We start from the raw sequence: 18,153 nt of genomic DNA, 5'->3' as shown, positions 1-18,153 counted from the left end.
GAGTTTTCCACAGGGTCCATGAATCCGGTGTAGGTTTTAGTACCAAGGTTTTTTATGTGCAAATCTACTCACAGATTCATATTTCATGAATGTGACCAAGGGCTAATGCCAATTCTCTTCCCTTAACCTTACCCCTTGGTTTCAAGTGCACTCGCCAGATAGATTCCCCTCAACGACGAAGGGGTAGTGTTGAGGGGTAGGGAATTTTACCTAAGAATTGGGACGCCACTGCATGCAAATTAGTGCAACAGACGTGTTCACCTGCGTCACGCGTATCGTCGACGTAGGCTTCTTGCATGGATATTCATGTCGGCTATATCATGAATTAGCGATTTTCAAGCATTCATATTCTAACTCAATGCTTACAGATAACAATGCATATGCAGAAACTGTGCGATGGCTTTCAGATAACAATGCATATGCAGAAACTGTGCGATGGCTTTCATGGAGGCTGCCATCTTCCTGGAAAACTTGCCTGGCTGGATAGTTTCGCAATGCATCCTGGGAAATTCAATCTTCCCCTCAGGTGAGATGGGTTCCTAAGTGTGCATCGCACGGCTCTTCAAATTACGTGGGGATTTTAAGGGCTGAAAAGCACTTCCCTAATGTTTGGGACACCCTAGCCTTTCACAGGAATGTGCAAAAACAAGTGCTAGGGCCAATTTTGAGGGGAAGTGTGAGTACTGGGACAGACCCCAAATGGGTTTTGGTGAGTAACACTGAGTGTAAACATAACTCTTATTTGTTTACAAAAACACCTCCTACAGCTTTAACTGGAGAAGAGTTAGTGCAGGCAGTTTAAGGAAGTGTGTTCATAAAGAAAAAAAGAAAAGACGTGCCACAGTAGCTTCAGAAAGTTAGTGAACATCACAGATAATACAGAGCAAAGGAAGACGTTCTGAGGCTGGCTCTTTCCTTTATGTTTGCCTCCAGCCTTTTATTGCAAATCCACTGTTTACCTCGTGTTTCTGATCCAGCTATTGTTCTTTTGAATTAAACATGCAGAGCCCTTCTTCCACAAACTGTTTTTCTTGCCACCTGCCAACACTGCCAGCCTCTTTCTACTGAAAGCCTTTGGTTTGTGGTCACAATTAATCCTAACAACCTTGTTTACTTCACCAAGACAACAACAACAACAACAACAACAACAACAACAAAAACAAGCGCAACAGGGTTTATTCAAGCGAGGAAGAGTAGTGCTCTGGAAACAGGGTGAAGGAGGGGAGTCGGTGCATGTGAATGTGTTGCTACAGAGCGCACCGAAGCGAGGCGGTGTCAAGTCATATGAATAACACAAACACATTCATTCATTTCCACAGATGCACAAAGAAACACACAATAAAACTGTGCTTTCACAGCGCTACAGTGAGCAGGGTTAGGTCACATCATCTTACACTGACAAAAATTCTGAAAATGTTTGAAACAAAGTGAAAGTGAGCCACAGAACAAACATACAGTAGTTTCATGTCTGCATCACCGATCTAAGTTAAAGGTTTAGTTCACCAAAAACAACACTCATTCTTACTCGTACACTAACTATTATCCTTATACTCAGATAAGACTTTGTTTCGGTATGACTCAACGAGACTCAAGAATTTCTGTTCATCCGAATTAAAAAAAGAGTTCATCACATTTACTTTGTTGTTCTCAAAACAGAGAACAGATTGCATAAAAAACTTGACAGTACTGTCTCCTTTCAAAAACAATACACCATCTAACGATATCTAAAAGGCAAACATAAACTGTTTCTTCAGGGGCAAAACATCTGGCTACTTAGAGAGGACATTAATGACTCTCACAACCATGAGAAGTCAGTCAGTGCCACTGACCACCAGTCTGCTGTGACTGTTAGAATTTGGATTTTATCTACCTGGACAGGTTACCCATGTAGAGTCTATGGGCCGAGGCTGAGCACCAGACAGCCCCCGCCCAATTAAACCTCTTGATTATGGCTGTTTGTGTCAAATTGCCTATAGCAGTTTAGAAAAGAAATATAGGAGAACTGTATGACGAATCGGGCAAGAAATAGCTAATAGCTAAAAGCTATGTCCAACTACTAGGGTATCGGCGCCGATCGTTATTTTTACAAAATCGGAATCTGTAATAAAAGATGTGAGGAATCAAAACAACAACAATGGCCAGGTTTTTCATCTATGTTGTTCACTGTTGCCTCTGCTTTCTAATGTATAAAGTGTGGCAATCCTATATATTTTCTAAATATATTTTTTTTCTGAGACAGTCAGCTGATGGCTTGCTCACCTCCAGACACTGAGGTACCTCCAGACACACCCACCGGTGCTATCGGCCAGTGGGATGGCTCAATCAGCTGAGCCCAGGTAGACCGGCCCCTACATTATGCCGCTCCTGGCAGTATGGCGAGAGTCGCCGGTGAGTGAGAAATGAGCCAGAAGTCCTCTGTGTATTCGGCCTACCACGGCATTTTACACTGCTCAAAATATCATCCATCCGGCCACCGGCCTCAACTCAGAGATTCCGCCATGGATATCAAGGGATCTTACGGAGCCTCCACGCCCGAAACAACGCCAGAGCGTTACGGCATTGACACATGGTCCCGTGAGTTGGCAAAAGCCGGGGGTAACTTTCCGTTTCATTATTCCTTATTTGGAACATTCGGGCCAGGTTGATTTATTGTTTTGAAACTGAACTGAGTCAGAGCCAACAGTGGATTTTCTTTACCCCCTTGGTTGCGGGAAAACCTGGGGTGGAGTTTTCTTTTGTTTAGCAAACTGTGTGGATTGAACTGAATTGAACTGTGAACTGTGAACTGTGTGTTATTTGGAAGTCCCGGAGTGGAGTTTTTTGTTTGAACTGGATTGAACTGACTGAACGGAGCGGAACATTTCTTTTCTTTGGTGGAAAAAATATATACTTAATTGAAACTGATTACTGTTGTATTTGTATTTTTGAAAATTGAGTATAATTCTTTTGTTCTACAGAAACCAGGTAAAAACAATTTAACTTTGGTGTTGAGGGACCTGTTTTATGGGTTTTATGGTTTCTTTGTGGGATTTGACTGAGTAAAAGAAAAATATTTGTTTCATGTGTCAAACCACTAAAAAAGTTATAGGCCTGTTTTGTTTATTGAAGACAATAAGAAGATATTGACTTGGTTTACATTTTGTGCCGCTGAACCACTGATAAGCTTTTTGGATACTATTTTAATAAAAAACAAACCTTATGGGACAACTTGGATGCATTCTTTTTTTTTTCTTTCTTAATGCTTTGCAAAGTATCGGATTGGACGCAGTATCGGACCCAGTTTCAAAATAAAGGACTAATAAGGGTCCATCAAAACAAGTACACCACAGTGTACTTGTTTTGATGGACCTGTAATGGACAAAGATGACAGGAAATGAGAGGAGAGACAGAGAGGCCCTTGGCCGGACTCAATCTGGGGATGTTTCTGTTCATGGTAAGTGCTTTAAACTCACCAGACTATGTTCTACAACAACACACCCACCAGCTGCCTGTCTCCAGAAGGAAGAGTGAGCCATGTGCACACTCATTGTCAGTGGCGTTGGCGATAAGGAGCACTCCAGTGAACATGTGTTTTTTGAGTATCACATGTCCTGTAGTCTTGAGCGGTGGCTCTGAAAAGTTAATGGTTGGTGTATTTGTAGGGGACAGCAGCTGTCGCCAGTTTGTTGTGAAACTGGGTCTCTACTGGAATCAGCTGTTACTGCTGTGAATCCAAGTGAGCTACAGCTGCTGTCCTGCATGGAAGATAGAAACTTTACAGAGGCACGTTTTAAGACTATGAGGAACAGCATTGGTGTTTGTTCATTTATAAAGCTTTGATGCAGATGCTCCCACCCTATACTTCATCCCTTCTAACTCTGACTTCACATAATCTTGGTGCTCGTTCACAGAACAGGTTGTTGCTTCACACTCGCTGAACGAGGAAGAAGGTCATTCTCTTACAGTGCTCCTTAGACATGGAATAATCTGTAAAAGACCTTAAACTTGGACTCTGTCACCATTATGGCTGTTTAAATGCCTTATTTCTGATCTTGTTTTAATTGAGTGTAAAAGCTTTAAACTATACATCTACACCTTAGCATGTTTATCACCCTGTATTTCTACTTTTAATGATCAATTATTGCTATTGTTGTTTGTTACTTTGTATGACTTAATTTCTGTTTTAATTGATATGCACGATGGTTCTTGTTTGCTTATCAGTTGTTTTTAATGTCTTTGTTCAGGCTAGGCATCACTGACAATGAGGGTCTCCCTCAATTGATTTCCAATGTCTTAAATAAAGGTTTGAATGAATAAATGAATTAAATTATTATTTGAAGCTCAACACACACACACACACACACACACAGAACAAACATATAAAAGCAAACACTTTTGTTTTTGTTCCCATTTCTCCCGAGTTTAAATAAACATAAAAGCCTGGTTCTCTCACATTTTGTTCACACTTTTGTTTAAATCCTTGCTATTGAGCACTTTGCCAACATAATTGCTGATCCATTTACCTGACAGGTGTGGCATATCAAGGTGCTGATTAAACAGCAGGATGATTCGGTGTGCCTTAGAATGGTCACAATAAAAGGACGCTCTAAAATGCGCAGTTTTATCACACAACACAATGCCACAGGTGTTGTAAGTTTTGAGGGAACGTGCCATTAGCATGCTGCCTGCAGTGCTGTTCTCTGGAGCTGTTGCCCATGAGCTGAATCTTTATGTCACTACAATAAGCCATCTTTAATGCTTTTTCCTGGTAATTTAGCAGTGCATCCAACCAGCCTAGTAACTACCACCAGCGGAGGATCTCTACATCAGCCACTCAGACAACTGATGCGGCAAATAGTTTGCACAATCAGAGAGCTTCTGCACAAACTGTCTGAAATTGTCTCAGGGCTGCTCATCTCAGTGGTGGGTCTCAGACGATCTTGCAGGTGAAGATGCTGGATGTTGAGGTCCTGGGCTGGTGTAATAACAAGTGGACTGTGTTCATTAGGCCGGTTGGATGTACTGCCAAATTCTTGGAAACAATGAACATTCAATGCATGTGCAGAGGTATGTAATTATGGGCTAATTAGCATAGTTCCCATCATGTCAAAACAACTGAAAGATGTGTAGCAGAACAACCTACCAGCCACCTTAACATTAGGGGCCATATTCTTGGATCTAAAGAAAGCCTTTGACACTGTGGATCACAGTGTTCTACTCCTACATGTTTCAATATTCAACTTCGCTTGTAATGTTAATAAATAGATGCAGTCCTATCTGAATGGTAGATCACAGAGGGTCAAAATAAACAATGAACTGCCATCAGCACTTAGTACCGATATTGGTGTACCTCAGGGATCAATTCTTGGCCCCATGCTGTTAAGTCTTTACATAAACTGTCTTCCAACGTTATGTCAGAAGTCTGAGATTCAAATGTATGCAGACGATACTGTCATTTATGTACATGCAAGGACTATACAGCAGGCTGCATCTAAACTCGTGGCTGTGATGGCAAATGTCACACAGTGGCTTAATAACTCCTGTCATAACTTGAACATAAAGAAGACAGTTTGCATGTTTGTCACTAGGGGGTCGATAGATAATCTTACAACTGATGTTTATGTTGCAGGGAAGAAGCTGACAGTGGTATCTAACTTTGAATAACTTGAGTCTAATCTCACATTCAAAAAACAAATTAAGATAGTAACAAATGTAAAGTTTACCTTCAAATTTCCACCATATCAGTAACTGTCTAACTACTAAGGCAGCAACACTATATTTCAATGCCATGATCATGTCACATGTGTAATATTGTCTGACTAGCTGGGCACAAGCCCTCTGTTTAACACTCAGACTTGTACAGTCGGTATACCACTAGGCTCTTAAGGTGCTTAACAGGAGGCCAAACATTGTTACTGCTTAAGAAATCATGATTTACTGAGCTGGAACAATCTCATCAAATTTACGGATTCTTGTCTTGTTTATAAGATTGGCTTTTTATGGTTTGACAGCTTGCCCCCCCACCCCCTTCGCTTTTTTATAAAGCAGGCAACAACTGATGATAGACACATTGGATCTGTGACAAGTGGGGTTTGTGCAATACCTGTGAGGTCTGCCTTCACACAGTCAGCTTTTTCAGTGAGACAGGCTTACACATGGAACAGTCTACCAACACTTATCAGGCAGTGAAACGTGTTGTTCATTTATAAATATCTTAAAATTATGGCTAAAAGACAATCAAGTGTGTGACCATACTCTGAAACTTATGTTTTAATGGGCTCTGTTCTATGTACAATAATGTTTTTCCTATATCAGTGTATCGCATGTGTTTTGTAGTTGTCATCACACCTGTCCAGGGACTACAGTTGAAAATGATCTGGATAAACCGGCACATTTGCAGAAATGCTCATTAATGTGCACTGCTCCTGTCATCTTCAACTCTTAAAATAGGCAATAAATATCAATCAATAAATAAATAAACAACACTAGTGGATAGTCCTGTAGTCAGCTACCAATGGTACACTCCCTCAAACCTTGCAACATTGGTGGCATTGTGTTGTGTTATAAAATGGCACATTTTAGAGTGGTGTTTAATTTTGACCTTCCCAAGGCACCTCTGTGTAATAGTCATGGTTGTTAATTATCACTGTGGTATGGTGCACTGGTTGGATGGATCAGGGATTATTTACACAGTGTGCTCACTAACATGGTTTTAAAAAATCTGTGCACACAGTTTGAGAGAAATAAGCCTTTTGTGTACATAGGGAAAAAAAAGTATTAGATATTTTATTTCAACTCATGAAAAATGGCAACAACACCAGAGATGTTCCTTTAGTATTTTTTGTTCGGCGTATATTTTCAGAGAACTCCTTGAATGCACCTTGGCTGGTAAGTTAGCATTATTCTCAGTTTGGTTTTGGTTCTGCTAAAGTTGCCATTGGGCCTCCACATATACTTTATTAATTAATGTCAAAATACTTTCTCTTTAAAGTTGTGTCAATATTAAATTTTCATTTTCAGTCACAAATAGTCCCATTTATTTACTGACATACCTTCACTAATTCTGCTTTTTATTTTTACTGGTTGCCTTCCATACACATTAGAGTGGATATTTTCTCTGCTCCTGCAGTACAGGTTGAACACTGTAGCAGCCAGAATAGTTTTTACTGTTTTAAGGTGCATTTAATAATTCATCTTCTTATTTCAGCCTGGTGTAAATGGACTCCCCTGAGAACTGGCTATGAGCTAATGTCTGAAACACAACAAGGAACCAAAGGTCCTTTTTCACTGCCAATACCCACATTACTGCGATATTAAACTTTCAGCATAAGGCTTATTACTTATTTAACCAAGGAAAGTTTGTATTTAACAAAGGAAAGTTTGTTAAGCGTGGGGTCTGTGTTCCCAGAACCATCATGCTTCACATGCATGCCTGGAGCTGACAGCTCCCAGTACAGCCACAGTCTGTCTGGCTGGTTAGCAGCTCCACTAGAGCAGTACGGGGGTTGAGTGCCTTGCTGAAGGGCACATCTGCTGTAATGGGCGAAGTGAGAATACAACTTCTGTATTCAACTGGATATACAGTATTTGGTGCTGTTTACATAGGGATGGCCATCATATAGTGCAATTCAACATCATAATAATAGTAGTAATAATAAATGATGATAATAATAATACAATATTATGACCCTAGTCCTGTTAGCACAGGCAGAGCCCTTTACTGGACTCTTTGGGTAATACTCCTCTAATCATGAGCACACACTTGCACAATGAGTAAAGCCTTACCCTAGTAGACGTAGGGTTACATTATCGTAACCTCCATTCTATTTTACACAGGCTCCGCCCTCTGCTAGACTCTTTGGGTACAGTGGGTAGAGCCCAATGAATGAAGGCCCTATCGCAACATAATGTAAACCTATCCACACTGATCCTGACCAGCTAGAGGTTAGATGCCGTAGCCCTCCAACTTCTTTGCAACAAGTAGGGAGCCTTAGCCAACCCAGGTGGTAATCAACCAAACTGGGTGGAGCTTTGGCCTAACTTTGCAGGAGTTGAAAAACAAGCAATAGACACTCTGCACACCCCATTTCCCCTCTTGGATATATTTATGTAGATACAATGTTTACATTTTCAAATGAAAGTGCAGTATCTGGTGCAAGCTCTTGAGCTCTATGGGACATATTTATTAGTAGTGCATTACTCTCTGTTTAGTGTATTAGTAGGGAAACCTTAACTATTTCATCACTTAAGGGCAAGCTGGTTACAGCTTGTCGGCAATTGCTTGCTACATTACATTCAACAACAGATGAAGACAGAGATAGTGGAGAGACTGGAAATATTACATTGTTGAAAAATCAAACATTTCAAGCGTCCACGATGTAACTTTGGAAATGAACACTTTTATTCACAGAAATAGCCAGGCTTTGACTTCATTGAGGCCATGAATGTTTTTGTGAGCTAAAAGAATTGGACGCAGCCACCTTGATGTCATCCACTGGTTTGTGTACAAACAGTGGCACTGCAATATTTGTGATCGATTGCGTGATGCCCTGCGGCCCAAAAAGACTTTTCCCCATTTACTAACATGATGAAACAGACATCTGTAAATGAGTGAACACATTTTTTGAGCATCACAACACCCACGAAATGACTTGTTTCACTATCAGGATATGATCCAGTAACATCTGGAAAGTCTAGAAGAGCCACAAGATTAAATCTGTTTATCCCCATTCAAGTTAGCAGAGCTCTAAACCGGAGGATGGCCGTTTGGAAAGGGGAAGCTAGCTGCTCAGTTGACCTTGGCAGAGCTCGGGTGCCGCAAGTCCCTAGTGCACTTGCTCTATGGGTCGCACAGTGTGGAAGTCAATAATCCCCGGATCATCCAGGTAATTCAACACGTGGCAGTTTAGCCACTTTGGTTTTATGCGCCACTGAGCAACTCTCATAGGAATGAACAGGGCTCCACATTCAATGCTGTATCAACGTATAATACATCCATGTCCGTAGCCGGACCAAGTGTCGCCGCCACTTTGTGCAAACTGTGAACTCACATGTTCACAAATTGTAGTAAATTTTGCCCTGTTACCAGTATAATACATTTTCATGCACTTTATTACCTCCGCCAAGGAGGTTATGTTTTCGCCGGCGTTGGTCTGTTTGTTTGTTTGTGTGTTTGTTTGTCTGCAAAATAACTCAAAAAGTTATGAATGGATTTTAATGAAATTTTCAGCAAAGGCGGATAATGGGACAAGGAACAGATGATAAAATTTTGGTGGTGATCGGTTGAAGCAAAGTGGATAAAATAATAAATAAAGTCTATCTTCTGACAGCCTCAGCAGCAATTCCAATTTCTAAAGACAGTGAAAGTAGAACCATCTAGTGGCTGGAAAGCACGTCTTGTTCTACTTGCTAAATATTGTTATAATTCTAAAGATGAAATTAATGTTCTGTTTTGGAAAAAAAGAAAGTGAAAAATACAAAAAAACATATCATATTCTGTGTTGGTACAAAATAAAAACTAAATAAATACACCACAGTGTCTCCATGGTGAAGGCATATATAACCTAATAATGATAGTGATGCAAATAACCTAATTGTGATGCAGGCTGCAAAATCTGATGCAGAGGGGGAGGGAATATCACCTACTTGGCGGAGGTCTGCACTTTCTGAGTGCTTTTCTAGTTGACTTTAGTGACAGTTTATTGAGCCAAGGGTATTTTTTTGCGCAATATTTGAGACAGCAGTATTTATGTCTCAGGTAAATACGTTGCATGTTCTATCTGGAAATGATGTGTGCATGTACTCTCTACAAAAAGACATTTCCTGTAGTTGTACTTTGTAAATCATTATATTTTTGTGAAAGAACTATCATCACTTTCACTTTAGAAGCTCCAATGAGCTGAATGAGCCTGCAGGCTAGTCGGCCAACTAAAGCTGGACATACACTGTATGATTTGAGCCACATTTCAGCTTTGTCAGGCATCACTTGCCAGGCAGGGGGAGTGAGGACCAATCACGGCCTGATCAACCACTCCCAACCTGCTGTCAGGCATTCGGATGAATTTCTGGCATAGCAGGGCCTCAACTAACTGAGCTGACACTCCTCTAGTGTTTAGCAGTAGAGTTAAGCTAAGACCCCAACAGTTCCCTGTGTCACAGTAACCTACATTTGGAAGCAAACTTGTCTTCTGACTAAACACTCCTTTTGAAGTTTAGCAGGCGTGATCAACTGCTGACACGACATGCTCGAGGGACTGACTGCTGGAGGTCTGGGCTGCCCCCGGGCAGTTACCAGACTAGAAAGGAGGTGCGTGGGTATATTCATGTCAACATCAACAAGGATCAGTTTGCTGTCACCTTTGAGACATCAGAATCCTGGCAAAGTATCGAGAAAATCCTGATAGCCACAGTGCAGTTTGGCTCGTACCGGCTCATTCTTTCAAGCAGACAAAAGGTCACCAAAGGACAAAACACAGTGCTAGTTAGCAGCCATGGAGGGTTGGCTTCTGAGGGTCTTTGAATGTTGAATGTGTGACATCAATTTTAATAAAGCATGCTTCTGTCTCCCAGCTCCCTAACCTCAACCCAACTAAAGTGTCTACAAGCAAAGGCTGCAGAGACACAAAAACACCACATCAAATATTAAGAGACCAAGCTGTTTACTGCTCAGAGAGAGTGCGCCACATACCAAAGATGTTCCAAGTGAGAGTTTTTTTCTACAGCCTGATAAGAAAGGAAACTTTGAAAGCAATTCTATGCAGTTCTCATTGTCCTATTATTTTTTGAAGAAGCCTTTTATGCTCCCATGTCCTTTGAGTTATTTATTCATCACACAAAAACAGATATAACTAACTTTTGGTGTATTTCTGAGTTTAAGATTCATGTGAAGGAGTGGAGAGGTGAATGTTTTCCATTAATCTCTCATTTCTTATTACTGCTTTCCTTATTTTACATTTTTCGGTCTCTTTTTCTGAGCTTCTGTTCTCCATCGAGCTCTTTGCATCGCATCTCTTCGCCTCTCCAGTACTCTCTTTATCCCTTTTTCCCGTTTCCTTTCTTCTTCTCATCCCACTCACCCACTGCTGTGCACAGGCATTTTGCAGCGCAGGTGCTGAAGTGGAAAAAAAAGGGCATCCCTTCCAAAAAAAACTTTTTTACACGCACGAAAAAATGTGCGCACGCCAGGAGGTTTCTGTCTGCCAGCACCAGAGGGTTTCTTGAGCTTGAGGCTTAAGTACAGACAATACATTTGCGCACAGTAATGAGCAGGGAAATGTCTGTGTAGCCCATAAATAGCTATACTTTATACACATAGCAGCTGCTACACATTCACTTTCTACAATTATCATTTATATATAATAGGCAATTAAAAAAAATCACACTTCACTGGTCTATAAAGTAAATAACCATCACAATTAACAAATTAAAAAACATAATTCTCTGAATTAATAAAATAATACACCAACAAATCTACCCTCCAAACTAAAAAGTAGGCCTGAGTTCAGCTGCAACTCTCCTCTCCTCTCCTCTCCTCTCCTCTCCTCTCCTCTCTTAAGCACTAATTGTTATCTCAGAGAACAGAAACGTGCAGCCTTGCACTCCGTTCTCCTCTGCGCCCTTTATGCAGCGCAGCCCCAAACTGTGTATCATATTTGTTTAAAATAATTATCAGAGATGCGACGTGGGAGACATAAACTTTATTTCAGGTTGAATTTTGGTTTAAAAAGACACGTGAGAGTAGGAAAGCAATCCAGCGCCTGTCTCTGCTCACACTGGGCACTTGGTGAACCCGAAACTGGCAGAGAGTTGGAGGGAGACAGTGTGATTTTACGACAGGCGAGCTTAAGGTGAATTTATACTTGTTTGTCAGTTCTGTGCAGAGCCTACGCTGTAACCTACACGTTTCTGTGAAGTGCTGCAAAGTTTAGTTGGTTCAAAATGCACATTTAACATGGTGATATAGCAACAATTTCAAACACAAATCAGCTTCACTATAACTCGCAGCATTCACAGACAAACACTTGTCGTTATCTGGACATTTTCCCCACAAATAAAACAAGCTAATGTTTTTAGCACAAGCCTATGGCAATTTACATTGTATAAATTAGCTTAGCAGCTAGCAGACTTTTCCTCTACTCATATGAAGCCAGGGACAACAGCAACATTTAACAAAGGTAACGTTACAAAATTCAGCTCCATTACAACTCACAAGGTTCACTGACAAAACAACTGTCTTATACTAAACATGTTTTCCAAACAAATACAACATGCTAACTTTATTAGCACAAGCCTATGGCATTTTACATTGTATAAATTAGCCTAGCAACTAGCGGAGATTTCCTCTGCTCATATGAAGCCAGGATAAATCACACACAAAACTTAAAATGCTATTTTTGAGGAGGCTTTATTGTCTTCACAATTTATTGTTTCTTATCTGTGAAATTAAAGTAAATAAAAGCTTTGTTTCCACTGAGGGAAATGGTTTCAGCTTACAAACATAGACAAGAGGTCTGCGTCGCCGAGATATGTAGTTTCATTTCTGGGGAGGTGCACGTCAGGCAACGTTGACACAGAGCCTACGCTTTAGGTACAGAAGTATAAATCCCGCCTTGCTTGCTGTTGTTGTTGGTTATTGCCTAAATTAGACTGGCTGTATTGACATGTTGTAATCGTGGTCTAATTTCACAACAGTGACAAACAATGCTGAGGCTAAGGGTGAGCACTGTTGCTGCCTGGCTGTTCATGACGGGAGATAAGGGCAACGTGATGCTGCTCTGCAGGACGCACAATTTACGCGTGGCTGCCACAAGTGAATTTGAAGAGGGAGGGGCAGGGGCTCAACTCAAATGCAGTTGTAGGGAATACAACACACTTTTAACTAAGAATTTATACCATTGGCCAAATTTGAAAACTAAAATATAAAATTATTAAAAGAAATAGAAAAAATATGTCTTGCAAAAGGGCACTTATCTACACAGAGGGCATAAGGGCAGGTGATTGAGCTCCACTTTGGGTCAAACAGTGTGCGCACCTGCTCTTACCCCCCCTCTCATCTTTCATTTTAATCTCCTTTCTTGCACTTCATCACCGCTCTGTCTGCATTCTCTTTCCATTCCTCCTCATTTTCTCTATCCAGATTTTACAGTGCTGTCCGTCTCCACCACCTCTCTCTTTTCATCTCTGTCCCTCTATCACACCTTTTCACTTTCTTCCATTTCTGGTTGTTTCCTTACAATATGTCATCACTTTGTCTTTCACTTTCCTGAGTCTCATCTTTATTTCTATCATTCCTGAAAATCTTCTAACCCTAACCCTTCATCTCTTTCCCTCCTCTCTTTTTTCCTCCCTCCCCAGCGTATATTTTATCCCTGAAGGGCGACACTTTTTAATTAATTCCCCTCTTTCTTCAGATGAGCGGGCAGTCATAACCTGCCCGACCATTTTATGTTATTTTCTGTTAAATAACCAGCAGGATGAGGGAGCTACCACTGCAGTTTCCAATTCAATTACATTTTTCCCAAACCAATTTTCACAATGAACTCATCAGCGTCTGGAGAATTACGCCCGCCTATTAACTTCACTTAATGTTCTTAATGTCCAGCTCTGCACTCTCCAGTGCTGAAATGACACCTTTTCTCCCTCTGCTCAGAATTCCTCGGAGATGAAAGCAAGAGATGGGTGGGTGGCATGTGACCTTTTGACCTCAAAGCAAAGGATTCTGGGTATTGCCGTGAGGTGAAAAAGTGAGGATAGTAATAAGGGAGAAAAAAGGAAAATGTAAATGTATTTATGTGTGAATGTGGGTGTTAGAGAGAACACTGCTGAACAAAGCGCTAATAAAGCGTGTGTATATGTCGGAAGAGTGTGAAACTGAGAGCAAGTCAATATCTAGATCCTGTGCCAGATAAAGACAGTGTGAATGTAAGAGAAAAGTGAAAGAAAGACAGAGAGCCTGTGATGGGAGAACAAAGCGCCACCTACAGAAACCTGAATGACTTGAGGAAAATGAATTACACAGTCTTCTACAAACTAAAATCCATGAGCAAACCACTAAAGGATTAGTTTCAAGCCTTAACAATGTTAAAAGCAACTAACCCTTCCTTTAATCAATTTAGGGTTGCAAGAATATTTGTCAAACAGCATCCTTTCATCCAGCAGTGTGGACCATCAAATGTTTCATTATAAATATATTCATAGATTTTTTCTGAACTAAAACTGACGTTGCTTAATTGTCTCATTAACTCATTGTAGAACACATTCAACAGGAGCCAAACAAACTGTCTTGATTACTTTTGTTAGTCCTGTAGTTAGTTAACTGGCAAATGGACCTGCATTTGTATAGCACCTTTCTAGTCATCCGACCACTCAAAGCGCTTTTTACACTACGAATCACATTCACCCATTCACACACACATTCACACACTGGTGGCCGAGGCTACCATACAAGGTGCCACCCGCCACTCAGTTTTTAACACACTCACACACCGAGGGAAGCATCATCTGGAGCAATTTGGGGTTCAGTATCTTGCTCAAGGATACTTTGACATGAGACTGGAGGAGCCAGTCCACTGTTCCAACAATCACCAACTCTGGTTTTTGTTGAAATACACCCTTAACTTACTGAGCTAGATGTAAACAAAAAAAAACACAGATTCTGTTTACGGTCCTGTAACTTATCCCTCTGCCACTCAGAGCCACACTGTCTGTCAGCTCAACTGCCTGTTTCACGAGTACAGCCCACAGACTGACCTCTGGTGGTGTGCACCGTGCACTACAATAAGTTTAACAGAAAGAGAGATGCTTGTATTTATGACAGTATTAGGGGGCGATCACACAGAAATGAGACGCTAGAGACGCGGACGCTTCAAAGACACTTGAAACGCTGGAAGCGCTTATTCAATGCGCACTAGCAACTGGCGTCTGATACTCAAAAAGTTGAAAATATTTAAACTTTTCAGCATCTACGTGCATCTAAATATGAGCGTCTAAAAAGAATTGTCTACAAAAACGTGTGTCTAAAAAGAAGCCGCAAAAACGCCCGTCTAAAAAGACGCTTGAATGCTGGTCAGACGCGCCGTATCATAGGAAAACAATGGTTTTACTGGCGTCGCGTTTCTGGCGTTTCATCTCGGTGTGATCGCTCCCTTAAAAATCCTACTGTCAGGACTTCTAATACCCTGGTATACCATAACACCATGATACTGCCCAAGTCTACCCAAAACTAACATTTTTAAGATAAAATAAATAAACCTGTTAGTAAAAAGAATGATGGTTTTTTTGGTGGGTGGGGCTTAGCTGGAAGCAAAATACTTCTCCACAGAAGAGAAGCCAGCACTAGCTAACAAGTTCTGTTGGCTTGTTTTCAACATTGTAGGAAGATGATGCGAGTGGTGCATTCAGAAATACTCATCCGGAGAGTCAGAACGCACTCTGGCACAACCTGGACCGTTCATAAATTTGTAACGCTGTCAGAATGTACTGTTCAGTTATTCAAAGCAGCGCACTATCGGAGCAGAAAAGTGCCGAGCAGAGTGAACGTGTGAATTAATTAATTGTTAACATTTAACCGTAGTTGTCTTTGTTTTGTTGATGGACAGTCAACTTACAGAAATAACTCTGCATATTTCTTCAACCAACAGATGAAAAGTTAACTTAGTTACTCCTAGCAACGACTACTATAGCCTTTGTGTTAGCTGAAACAGGGACAGACATGTCAGCCATTACTGCAAAGCTATTCAGTGAGTGTGATTATCAAGTTTTAACAGAATTGTTTTCACTCTTTCCAGCACCAGTAATCATTAATGATAGGATAGAACAAAGAAAAACAGACTGAGAGTATGAATAAAGCAAAAGCAGTTCACACAAAACAACTGCCAACAACAAAGCTTCTACACTTCATTATATAGAAATCTATGACTGAATCATGTGAAAACAATGAGTCGCTTAGAAGGTTATGAAAAATACCAGCAGTTACATCCTGAGACAATGACCGGCAGATGAAATAATCAGGGAAATCAATTAAAATCAAATATGAAACAAGCAAGCATTCATCAGTATAGCAGGGCATATAAATAATGTAAAACAAGACACACTGAGACTAAAATAATTGTGTTTACAGCTCATATACACAATGTGCAGCAGATATGCAAACATTTTATTCCATTACATCCAGCTGGTGCCTTCCCGTCAGCTCTCATCACGGCTGTGTGTTGTCATACTGCTTGCATTTTTTAATTTGTATTTTTATGTTTGTGCTCTGTGCTGCCACTGCAAAACTCTGTTTGCAAACCAAATGTCCCTGACTGCGTTAGCAAGTTTAAATTGAATTCTGCCTCCAACACAGGGTTTTGAACAGGAGGAGGCAGGACATTACAGAGGAGAGGGAAAAGGAAGGAAATATAAGGGTTTAAAAGGTGGTTGAATAGCTGTAAGTATACATCAAACAATGCATACACAATGAAACACTTATTTCTATTTCTGTGTTTCTTGCTCTCTCTCCGTCGTGCACTTTCTACAATGCAGGTACGGACAACCTTGCCTTTGTTATCACATAGATTTACACACACATACACAAACAAACAAACATACACACACACACATTCTTGTACTTCTATCTTCATGAGGACCCTCATTGACTAACTATATAACTAAATGTCTAACCCTAACCCTGATCTAAACCTAATTCTAACCTGAACCCTAAAACCAAGTCTTAACCCCCAAACAGGACTGTGCAAAAGTGAGGACCGGCCAAAATGTCCTCACTTTGCACAAATGTCCTCACTCTGTTGCTAAACTACATCTTCTGGTCCTCACTTTGTCGCATGTACAAGTACACACACACACACACACACACACAGAGTAATGAGTGGGAGATGAAAGTTACCTGTGTCATTATCTTTCCATTACTGTGTATAGTAGCCAGAATGGACTCTATTTTGCTCTCCGTGTGTGTGTGTGTGTGTGTATGAATTGGTATTCGATCATGTCGAATGAGCATTTCCTGGCAATACACACACATAGATCCCGGCTGGCCGGAGCCGGTTCTTTTCTACGACCACTTGAGATGGACAGGACAGCTGGCAGGAGAAAGACATGCACGTCTATTTTAATTCATGAATCTGTAATTTCTAAATCATTGTAAATGAATAATCTCCGCCCTTGATTGCCACTGAGTTCTTAAAAAATAAAAGTAGCTCTTCTACACATTTGGCCCAAGATTCTTTTCATGCTTGTGACAGAATTTTCTTGGACGGAACAAACTTCCTCCTCATGAAAGCAGTAACAGTCTTTTCAGTTTGATACAAACTGTATGTTTGACAGTAGCCACAAAGTCAATTGCGACACACAGCTGTTCATCTCCCAGCTGTTTGTTTTTTTTCCGTCTTTTGAGGCGTGATGTGAATCAATCTTGGGGTCTCCTGTTTTCTCCTCACTAGGCTCGTCACATTCATTTCTTTTGGCAAGTTAACTTCCAGCATCTTTTATCTGTCCTTCAGCCCTGTTTTCTGTTTTGGAATCTGGTTTGTTCAGTTACTACTATGACAAAATACTGAGTAAATGAAAATACACATTTATCAAACACGTTTAGCAACAGAACAGTCAGGTTGTGGTTAAAGGAGCTATATGTAAGAAATCTAAAGCAAATAGTCATAAAATCCTCCTAATATGTCACAGAGACTAAGGAATAATGTTCATATAACATGCTGATCTCACCGACAACAATAGTACAGCCAGAATATTCGCATTTAAAAAATTTTTACAGTCCGCAAATCATGTTTATGTTTTGAATTTGTGTTTTGGCCTGTTGCGCCACCCACCGCCGTCTACCAGTCACAGTAGAGTCTCAGCATCAGTTACAGTTACGACTGAGCTACAGCAGCACGGCAAGCAGCATTAGCAGTGTCCCAGTACATAGCATTAGCAGTCTCCTCAGCTGTATCCCGGCAGCAGCGTTAGCAGTGTCCCAGTACATAGCATTAGCAGCCGGCTCCTCCTCAGCTGTATCCCGGCAGCAGCGTTAGCAGCAGAGAAGCCGGACTTGTTCGAACGGTCCACTGGAAAACCGAAGATCACGGACACGGCGACGCGGCCCTGCCACGGCAGCCGTCCATGGGCAAACAAATCAGTCTCCAGCGTGCAGCTGTCCAGCAACCTCGAATCTGTAGGGGAGGGGGG

This window comes from Epinephelus moara, chromosome 24, assembly GCF_006386435.1.
Source record: "Epinephelus moara isolate mb chromosome 24, YSFRI_EMoa_1.0, whole genome shotgun sequence".
In the NCBI taxonomy this organism is placed as follows: Eukaryota; Metazoa; Chordata; class Actinopteri; order Perciformes; family Serranidae; genus Epinephelus; species Epinephelus moara.
Note: the sequence above shows the minus strand (reverse complement) of the source record.